General features: G+C 38.8%; 1 long non-coding RNA gene across 1 annotated transcript in view; it reads right to left on the bottom strand.

The window, feature by feature from the left end:
* Nucleotides 1-834: 834 nt before the first annotated feature.
* LOC127483145 (uncharacterized) overlaps nt 835-9,442 on the bottom strand; it is a 110,795-nt gene continuing 102,187 nt past the window's right edge. The window contains exons 3-4 of the long non-coding RNA XR_011378237.1: nt 8,020-8,101; nt 835-2,630 (exon numbers count right to left, since the gene is read on the bottom strand). This is a non-coding gene — a long non-coding RNA (uncharacterized lncRNA). The remainder of the gene's footprint in view (nt 2,631-8,019; nt 8,102-9,442) is intronic.

Below are 9,442 nucleotides of genomic sequence, written 5' to 3'. Positions count from 1 at the left end.
AATCACATCCCCGCCACCTCCCTTAACCGGTCACAGCTCTTGTCTTCATACACGTTTCTCTTTCTCTAAGTTCCAATAATAACTTTTTTTCCCTGCCCCTTCAGGCATGATTGTGGCATTACTACTACTAAACTCTGGTTTACCTAAACTCTACCCACATACATTTGTTAAAAGCCCCCAAATTAAACTCTCATATTATTGTCACAATACTGTGTAAAAAAAAACCATAAAAGTTCAGTAACATTCAACACTAAGGGTTTCTGGCTTGAATGTCTGTTTATCTAGTGAATCCTTGGCCAGATGTACTCATATGACAGCTGATCTAAGACGGCTTCAGTTCTACCCCCCAGGCTTCTGATCTTCAAGAAGTATCCTGGGCATACTCCCATGGTACTGGCAGAAACACAAGAAAGGGGCCAGCGCCGCAGCTCACTAGGCTAATCCTCTGCCTGCGGCGCCGGCACACCGGGTTCTAGTCCCGGTCGGGGCGCCGGATTCTGTCCCGGTTGCCCCTCTTCCAGGCCAGCTCTCTGCTGTGGCCCAGGAGTGCAGTGGAGGATGGCCCAAGTGCTTGGGCCCTGCACCCCATGGGAGACCAGAAGCTTCAGATCAGCGCGGTGCGCCGGCTGCAGCGTGCCGGCCGTGATGGCCATTGGAGGGTGAACCAACGGCAAAGGAAGACCTTTCTCTCTGTCTCTCTCTCTCACTGTCTCCTCTGCCTGTCAAAAAAAAAAAAAAAAAAAAGAGAAAGAAAGAAAGACAAGAAAGGAAGCCCCAGTCCATGCCAAGATTCTTCTTGGATCACTTCTGCTAATATTTCACTGGGCAAAGCAAATCATAAGGTTCAGCTTGACACCAAAAAGAGAGGAAGAGGCATGACACTTCATCTTTCCTATAATGGCCATCATCGCAGACCAGTATACTCATCAAAATACTCAATATAATGCGACATCTTTTCTAGTTGGGACCCTTTCTAATTAATTTAGGGAAATTAAGAAGATCCTTAAATTTACCCACTAACAAATCAAAGCTGGGAAATAGATCAGGCAGTCTAGCTCTAGCACTCACAACAGAAACCAACATCTTGCCTTTGATACTGATAAACAGATGTAGGTAACATAAAAGAACAAAGGCAAACCAAGTTTCAGCAAGTGAACAAGCTGCACCATTGGTCAGGCCCAATAAATGAGAATGAGAAGACAGCAAATGAAGTAATATTTAGAGGTATGTAAGGGTAAGATATGAATGGAACAAAAATATGAAAACTCTTCTAGGTCAAAGAACCCAAGATGTTAAAACATGAACAACATAGGGAATACCCAAAATTTTCCTTTAGTGACTTTAGCTACATGGTGGTTGTCCTTGATTTAATGATAGAAACTTATGTTGGACATATGCAATAACAAAATTTATAAACATGGGAACATTGCAAAAATTTTAAGTTATCATTGAGAGTTTTCTGCTGTTGTGCCTATAGTTGTTGATTCTCCCCTCTTTTTTTTTATTATCCCTACCCTACTCCCTTTTCTCCTTTTTTGACATGCTTATCCCTCATCACATTTATCTGTCTTGCCTTGATGTTCTTTCTTGTCCCCTTTCTCTTCTACTATTATTAAAGATGGTACTAAAGTGAAATTCTGAGTATATCCTATTATGAGTTCTTACATATTTCAGAGTCTGTCTTGATTGACTGCTAATGATTTTGCTTTCACATTCTCATTAGATTGGAGGACAAATTTAAGATTTTTTAAGGTACTCGCTGATATCAGAAAAAGGCAAGGAAACTCAGAAGACAAGCTGAACACGACAGAGCCAAAGCTTATAAAGTAAGTTATTGCCATAGCTCACAGAAAAATTTTATTCAACTATTCTTTCACATTTCATTATAGTAAATTAGTGAATACCACATGTGACTTATTGGGGTCAAAGTGAAAAGGGGAAAACAATACATTTCCTCTATATCCCCTGGGTCAGGAGTGATGGCAAGTGGAAATGAGTCAAGTGATCAGCGTGAGAACAGTATCACTGTACATTACAAAAATACAAGTGATAGTGTTTTGCAGACAGCTTATAGGAAGACCTCAAAATTTCCTTTCATCATCAGAAAAATACACTTCTACAAATATAGCAGGCTACAATTTTCTCTAGTTTCTCATTAATGTTTGACTTTTAACAGAATGCCAGGCACAAGCCACAATGAAATGTCATCTGTAACAATATAACAAGATTTAAACTCCTGTAGAATGTCTACAAGATGGATCAACATTCCTATGAAATCTTCTCTATAACAATATTCTGCATGCTGCATAATGGTGTGTATTTTGCATTCTATAGCCAGTGTAATACATTGGCAGTCAGGAAAATAGTAAAAATATTACCATACAGTAAGCCTTCCCGGATGCAAACAACTTTCATTATTAGCAAACTAAATTTCAGAACATTCAAGGCAAAAGAAGGCTTCTCATCTAAAGATGGCAGCTGGACATCACCTCCTACCTCTATTCTCTCTGGAATCAGCTGCTCTTTTTTCTTTACTCCCAATAGTGTCACAGTCCTGGGCTGGAGTAGAAAATGTTGTTTCCTGTTTCATGCTACGGTTCAAGTTCAAACCCCCATGGTCCAAACCACAGCTGAAATCACAATGAAACGGTTAAATAAAAATTTTATGAAAGTTGAAGATCACAAAGGGGAAATCTGCACAGAAAGCAACATTAAAATAGATATATATGTGATGACTATAATATTTTTAGAATAATACAACTATGTATTTTTAATTCCCTATGGCTCTCTCAGGCATTGAGTCAAGAGTTTTCATTGCTTTAGCAGAATCCGTAACATCAAGGAAATGAATTGCTCAGATTTGAGTTTTAAATCATATTTGTTAGGTTTAAGGTGAGAAAATTTCCTTGAAACCCAGATTTCCTTAAGCAGAAGGTTTTCCCCACTCCCACCTCCATGGCCATGTGTACACACACACACACACACACACACGACCCTTAATTTACAAAAGCTTCTCTACATACCAAGAAACAAAGTTCAGAGGAATTTTTTTTTCTCAAATGGACTGCCAAGCAAAGAAGTAAAGGCATGAATTAAAGAAAACTGCCATTCACAGGGCCAAGCATCTCCTAGAGGAAAAGTAGGAGAATAGAGAGGAATGTGGGGTAAATAATTCTCAAGGGACTTTCTGCCCTTTCCCCTATGACTAGGGTCAAACCCACTGCCTATAGAAAGAGTTCATCAATGAAAGAAAGGTATTGAAACACTCGCATTTGCAGGATCTCTCACAGAAGGAGTCATCTCTGCTTCCCAGAAGTGCATGCATCTCAGAGAAACTGGTTTCTTCCTGGTGCTGCCCCCAACATGGTTCCCTAGCAAAAGTACAGAAATAGCTGAGAATGAGGCAGAGCAAGGCACACAATGGTGATCAAATAAGGCACTCGAGGGATTATCTTCCCAGAGACACACCAGTTTGAACAACTACTCAGACCGAGTTACGTTTACAAGAGCTATGAAAGCAAGTAAGAGTCAATAATACCTGATTTTACTGTAAATATAATAAAAAGTCACTTAAGAAAACAGAAAATAGGAAGGAAAGAGTTGTTCATGTCAGTACTTCTCCATCTCCAACTACGACAGCATAGAGAGAGATATCTCTCACTTCGAGGAGGGAAAGGTGATTCATTTCAGACCATAGATTACAAGGCCTTCCATGACAAAAACAAGTTTTAGTAAGTAAGACTGAATTTTTGGACCCTTGGTAGTCAGGCAGTTAAGGAACTATCTACACCTCCATCCCGCAACCTCTAGTACACAGTGGAGTAAGATTCCAACTACTGGGGAGTATGGCAGGAAAGAGAGCCTTAAGATCTTGCTTTGGAGCCAGAGGCAGGCCCACTGCAGTGAGACCTATCACCTGGTAAGACCAAAGGCTTCTACCCTTACAACAGTGCTTATAGACAGAGCAACTAGACTTGCCTGGTGTCAAGTACAGCTCTGCACTCTGGTTGGATGGACTTGTTTTGACATGTATCAACAGCAATCTTCTGTGGGTCCACATGCACCCCCAAGACTGTCCTGTGCCTGATAATTGTGAGACCACACGTGACCTGTCTTACTGTAATTGTAGGTGGTCAAGGAGCTGCCTTTTTTACCCCTTCCCCAACCCTGAGCAGTTAGCCAAGAACCACAGGACTGTGTCTTAGGACACAATGCCAGGCTGGTAAAATCTAACATTGGGCAGATTCACAGTTAACTTCCCCAGAGCAATGCTCCTGAAACCTGCAGATACTCCCCAGTGGCCAAGTGAAGTCTCATGGCCCAGTTTATTGGATATGCATCCCAGCCAGCATCACCTTTGGCTGGTTGGTAACATTCTCAGCCTGTGAGTCTACTCAGCAAGCAGAGAGCCCATGACACGGTGGGCTTTTTTCCTATCCCAGTATTGATTTGGTTTCAAAGGGCAGTGGTTTCTTGGTATGACCTAGCATTATGGTGTTAATGACCACAGGACAGAACATTTAATACTGCCCCAGCCCCAGGAGGAAACTGCTAGCACAATCCAGTCCTCTTAAGACAGTTTATTCTGAAAAACATGCAATCTATAGATTTGAGACAAATCTGGGCTTGGACATTTTCTAGGGCTGAAATAATGACAACACATCAAAAGTGGACTTGCAGTACCCTCACAGTATCCTCAAGTTCGGACGCCACCTTGTTCTGCAGTAGCATAAATGTCCATATACTCAGAGAAAATAAGAAAACAACTTCAAGAATGGAGGAGTGACAGCCATAAATGGAGCCAAATTATAAGGATAGGAAACAATACCTAAGCCCTCAATGCACAGATGATATACACCGACAAGGAGCAACAACTTTAAGGGAACTGTGACCTTACTCAAGGAATAAAATAAGATAGCAGGAACCAAACAGATAGGAACTGATATTTTCAAGCTCTTGGATAAAGAAGTCAAAACTGTGGTTTTAACACTGTTGAAACAACATATTTCAATAGAACACAGAGAAATGATTTTTTAAAGATTTATTTATTTGAAAGTCAGAGTTACATAGAGAGAGGAGAGGCAGGGAGAGAGGTCTTCCATCTGATGGTTCACGCCCCAATTGGCCACAATGGCTGGAGCTGTGCCAATCCTAAGCCAGGAGCCAGGAGCTTCTTCTGGGTCTCCCATGTGGGTGCAGGGGCCCAAGGAATTGGACCATCTTCTACTGCATTCCCAGGCCACAGCAGAGAGTTGGATCAGAAGAGGAGCATCCGGGACTAGAACTGGCGCCCATATTGGATGCTGGTGCTTCAGGCTAAGGTGTTAACATGCTGTGCCACAGTGCCGGCCCCAGAGAAATGATTTGATTCTCTAATAGAGAGACTTGAGTAAAGGAATTAATTTTTAAAAACCAAACAATTTTTAAACTAAAAATACACTAAGTGACTTTCAGGAATTTTTTTTTTTTTATTTCTAATAGTATTTTGGTAGGGTCTTTAGGGCTTCCTATAAATAGTATCAAGTGACTTCAAAAAGTAACCATGTGCAGTGATCAATGGTGTGCTACATACCAATAGTAAATTATCTGAAAAAGAAATCAAGGAAAATATTACATTTCTAACAGTTACAAGGAAATTAAAAATCAGAGTATATTTAACCAAAGAGGTGAAAGATATCTGAAATGAAAATTATAAACAAATCACAAACAAGTTGAGGAGAACTCTAAGAAATCAAGATATCTATACCCATGGCTTGAAGGAATCATTATCATTAAAATGTCCATGTTATCCAAAATGACTTAACATATTCAATGTGATCCCCATCAAAATACCAATGATATTTTTCACTGAACTAGAAAAGACCCTACAGAAATTTGTGTGAAACTTTAAAAGACCCCAAATGTATAAAGCAATCTTTGGAAAAACAAAGAAGGAGGCATTAAACTGCCTTAATATAAAGGTCCAGTAATTGAAATAGCATGTCACTGGCATAAAGACATGACCATAGGGCAATGATGCACAATAGAAACTCTAGAAGTGAACCCATTTATCTACAGCCAATCTAACTTTGCAAAGATGCTAAGAACATACATTGGAAAAAGAGTAGTCTCTTCAATAAATGGTACTGAGAAATTTGGATATGCAGATGCAGAAGAGTGAAACTAGATCCCTATGTCATCATGTACAAAAGTCAATCAAAATGTTTTAAAGAGAATAAAGACCTATATTTAAGGCCTGGAATCTCAAAACTAACAGAAGAAGACATAGTAGAAATGTTTAGGACACAGAAATGAGTGTTTTTGGATCAGACCCCAAAAACACAGCAAATAAAACCAAAATAGACAAATTAGATTTCATCAAACTAAAGAGATTCTGTACAGCAAAGGAAACAGTTAACAGAGTTAAAAGGCAACTCACAGACTGAGAGAAAGTATTTGCAAGCCATATATCTGACAAAGGAATAATAATCAGAATAGATGAGGAACTCAAATAACTCATTAAAATAATAATAACAATTAAAATAGGCAGTATCTCTAAACAGACACATCTCAAAGGAAGGCATACAAATGCCATCAGGCACATGAAAAAATGCTTAGTATCACCAATAACTAAGAACATGCAAATGAAAACCACAATGAGATATCATATCATGCTAGTAATACTGGCTATAATCAAAAAGACAAAATATAACAAGGGGTGGCTAGTGAAGATAGGGAAAATAGGAAACCCTTCTGGCCGGTGCTGTAGCGGAATGGGTAAGGCCACTGCCTGCACTGCCAGCATCCTATATGGGTGCCAATTTTGAGACCTGGTTACTCCACTTCTGATCTAGCTCTCTGCTGTGGCCTGGGAAAGCAGTAGGAGATGGCCCAAGTTCCTGGGCTCCTGTACCGGTGTGGGAGATCCAGAAGAAGCTCTCGGCTCCTGGCTTCAGTAGGTGCAGCTCCAGGCGTTGCAGCCATCTGGGAATGAACCAGTGGATAGAAAACCTCTCCCTCTATGCTTCTGCCTCTCTGTAGCTCTGTCTTTCAAATAAATAAACAAATCTTTAAAAAAAAATTAGAAACCCTTCCAGGTTACTGATTGAAAAGTAAATTATTACAATCATTATGGAAAGCAGTTCCTCAAAAAATTAAAAACTACCATATAATATATAAATCCCACAACTGGGTATGTATTAAAGGGGACTGAAACCACTCTATTGAAGAGACATCTGCACTCACATGTTTATTACAACACTATTCACAATTGTCAAGAAATTATAACAATTGAAGTGTTTATCAACTGATGAATGGGTAAAGAAAATGTGGTGTCTATACATAATGGAATACTATTCAGCCATAAACAAGAATTAAATCTTGTTTGCAACAAAATGGATGGATATGGAGGTCATTATTTTAATTGAAATAAGCCAAGAACAAAAAGACAAGTATCATGGTATCTAGCTCATACATGGGATCTAAGAGTTGATCTCACTGGGAACTGAGAGTATAATAGTGGTTACAAGAAACTGTTGAAAGCGATGAGGGAAGACTGGGGAAAGGCTGATGAGAGGGTAATAAATTACAGTTAAGTAGGAATAGGAATTTCTGGTATTCTGTTGCATGACAGGGTAACTAAAGATAATAATAATGAGATATTTTCTTTTAAAAATAGAAAATGGATTTTAAATTATTTCACCACACATAAATGATAAATGATTGAGGACATAGGTATGGTTACTCTGATTGGAAATCACACAATGTATGTATGTATCCAAACACCATATGCATAATTTTATGTGTTATTTAAAAATTTAAAAAAATAAGTAGATGAGAGAAGTAACTGTAGATTCCTGTAGTTATAATAGTGGACAGAAGATGCAGAAGTTTCCACACCCCTAAGGAGCAAGCAAAATTTCAGTAGACATTAACCATGGTACACACGATATGAGGATGAGGGTCATGTTTTGAAGAATAAAATAACTCTACAGCAGACGACTTGAAGAAAACTGCCCAGAGGTCAAGTGGGATGCCTACCATGCTTCAGAGGGTCAAGAACTTCAACAGCACAAGTGAGGAGTCTCAGTCAGCAAGTGGGGAGCCCCAATCTTGATCATGCCTAGAGGAAGAATGAGGAACGAAGAAAAGTTGAGCTCAGATACAAGAAACAAACTATGTTTATACACCCTTATTAATGACCCTTATTTTATACCTTCTGGCATGAAAATGGAGCTATCTAATATCTAGCTTACATATTAAAGAAAATGTGATAATTTCGTTGGAACATGTTGTGGTTTTTGTATATAGTTTGTACCTGCCAAAACTCATGTTGAGATTTTGTTCTACAACATAATGGTGTTGAGAGGTGTGGAATCTGGAATCTTTAAGAGGTATTTAAGGTCATAAGAGATTATCCCTCTGGAAGGAATTAATGCAGTCCATGAGAGACTTGATGGTAACCACCAAAGTGGATTTTGTGAAGCCTGTATGATGCTTCCATTTGTTCCTCACACAGATGTGCTCTTCCTCATGCACCCATTTTGCCCTCCAAATTTCAGCCATAAGTTGTTGCAGCATGAAGTCATCACCAGCATCCACACAAATGCCAGTGCCATGCTCTTGGATCTCAAGAACTGCAAGCTAAATAAAGCATTTTTCTTTATAATTGCTTATTCTCAGGTATCTGTTGAAGCAACAGAAAATGAGCTAAAAGGGAGTATAATGGGTAGCTCTTGGCCATCATCACCTCCCTTGGACATCTGTCCTGTTTACTTAACACAGTATAACGGTTATGAGCATTAATTTGGAATCAGACTTGAGGGCAAACCCTGGCTAAATCACTTAATATTATTAGATCTTAACCGATGTTAACTCATATGACCTCAAATTAATCATCTTAAAATAAAAATAATAATTGTACTTATAAAATTGTTGTGAGGAGAAATTATATATGTAAAATGTTTAAAAGAATGTTTGACTTACACCAAGAGCTTACAGTGTGTTTGTGTGTTTTCCATGAAAATGTCCTAAAATACTATCAGAATATGAAGAAAATTTGTAGACTTGCACTAGAGGCATCAATAATTTCATATTCCCTAGAAGGTTACCTGATTTTAGCCTGGCAATTCTTCAGATATAAAGAGGCAATATTGCAGGTTCCATGGCATATGTGCTGTCACTCGTGTTCAGTATGATGAAATGATATATTCAGGAGCTATGTAAGAACACTCACCATAACAATGACTAATATTGGCCAAAGCTTATTGAACAATTTCATTACATAATGCTATTATAAATGTTCCTCATCTACTTGTATGAGTTCATTTAATTCCATAGTAATCCCAGTAGATAAAGACTGCTAGAATTAACATTTTATAGAAGGAGAAATTGAGGCAAAGAAAGGATAAATAACTTCTCAAAGGTCACAAGGCAATGAGTGATAGAGCTGGCATTTGAAACC

The sequence above is a fragment of the Oryctolagus cuniculus genome, chromosome 8 (genome assembly GCF_964237555.1).
Source record: "Oryctolagus cuniculus chromosome 8, mOryCun1.1, whole genome shotgun sequence".
Taxonomy (NCBI): domain Eukaryota; kingdom Metazoa; phylum Chordata; class Mammalia; order Lagomorpha; family Leporidae; genus Oryctolagus; species Oryctolagus cuniculus.
This window is presented reverse-complemented; position numbering and strand designations above follow the sequence as displayed.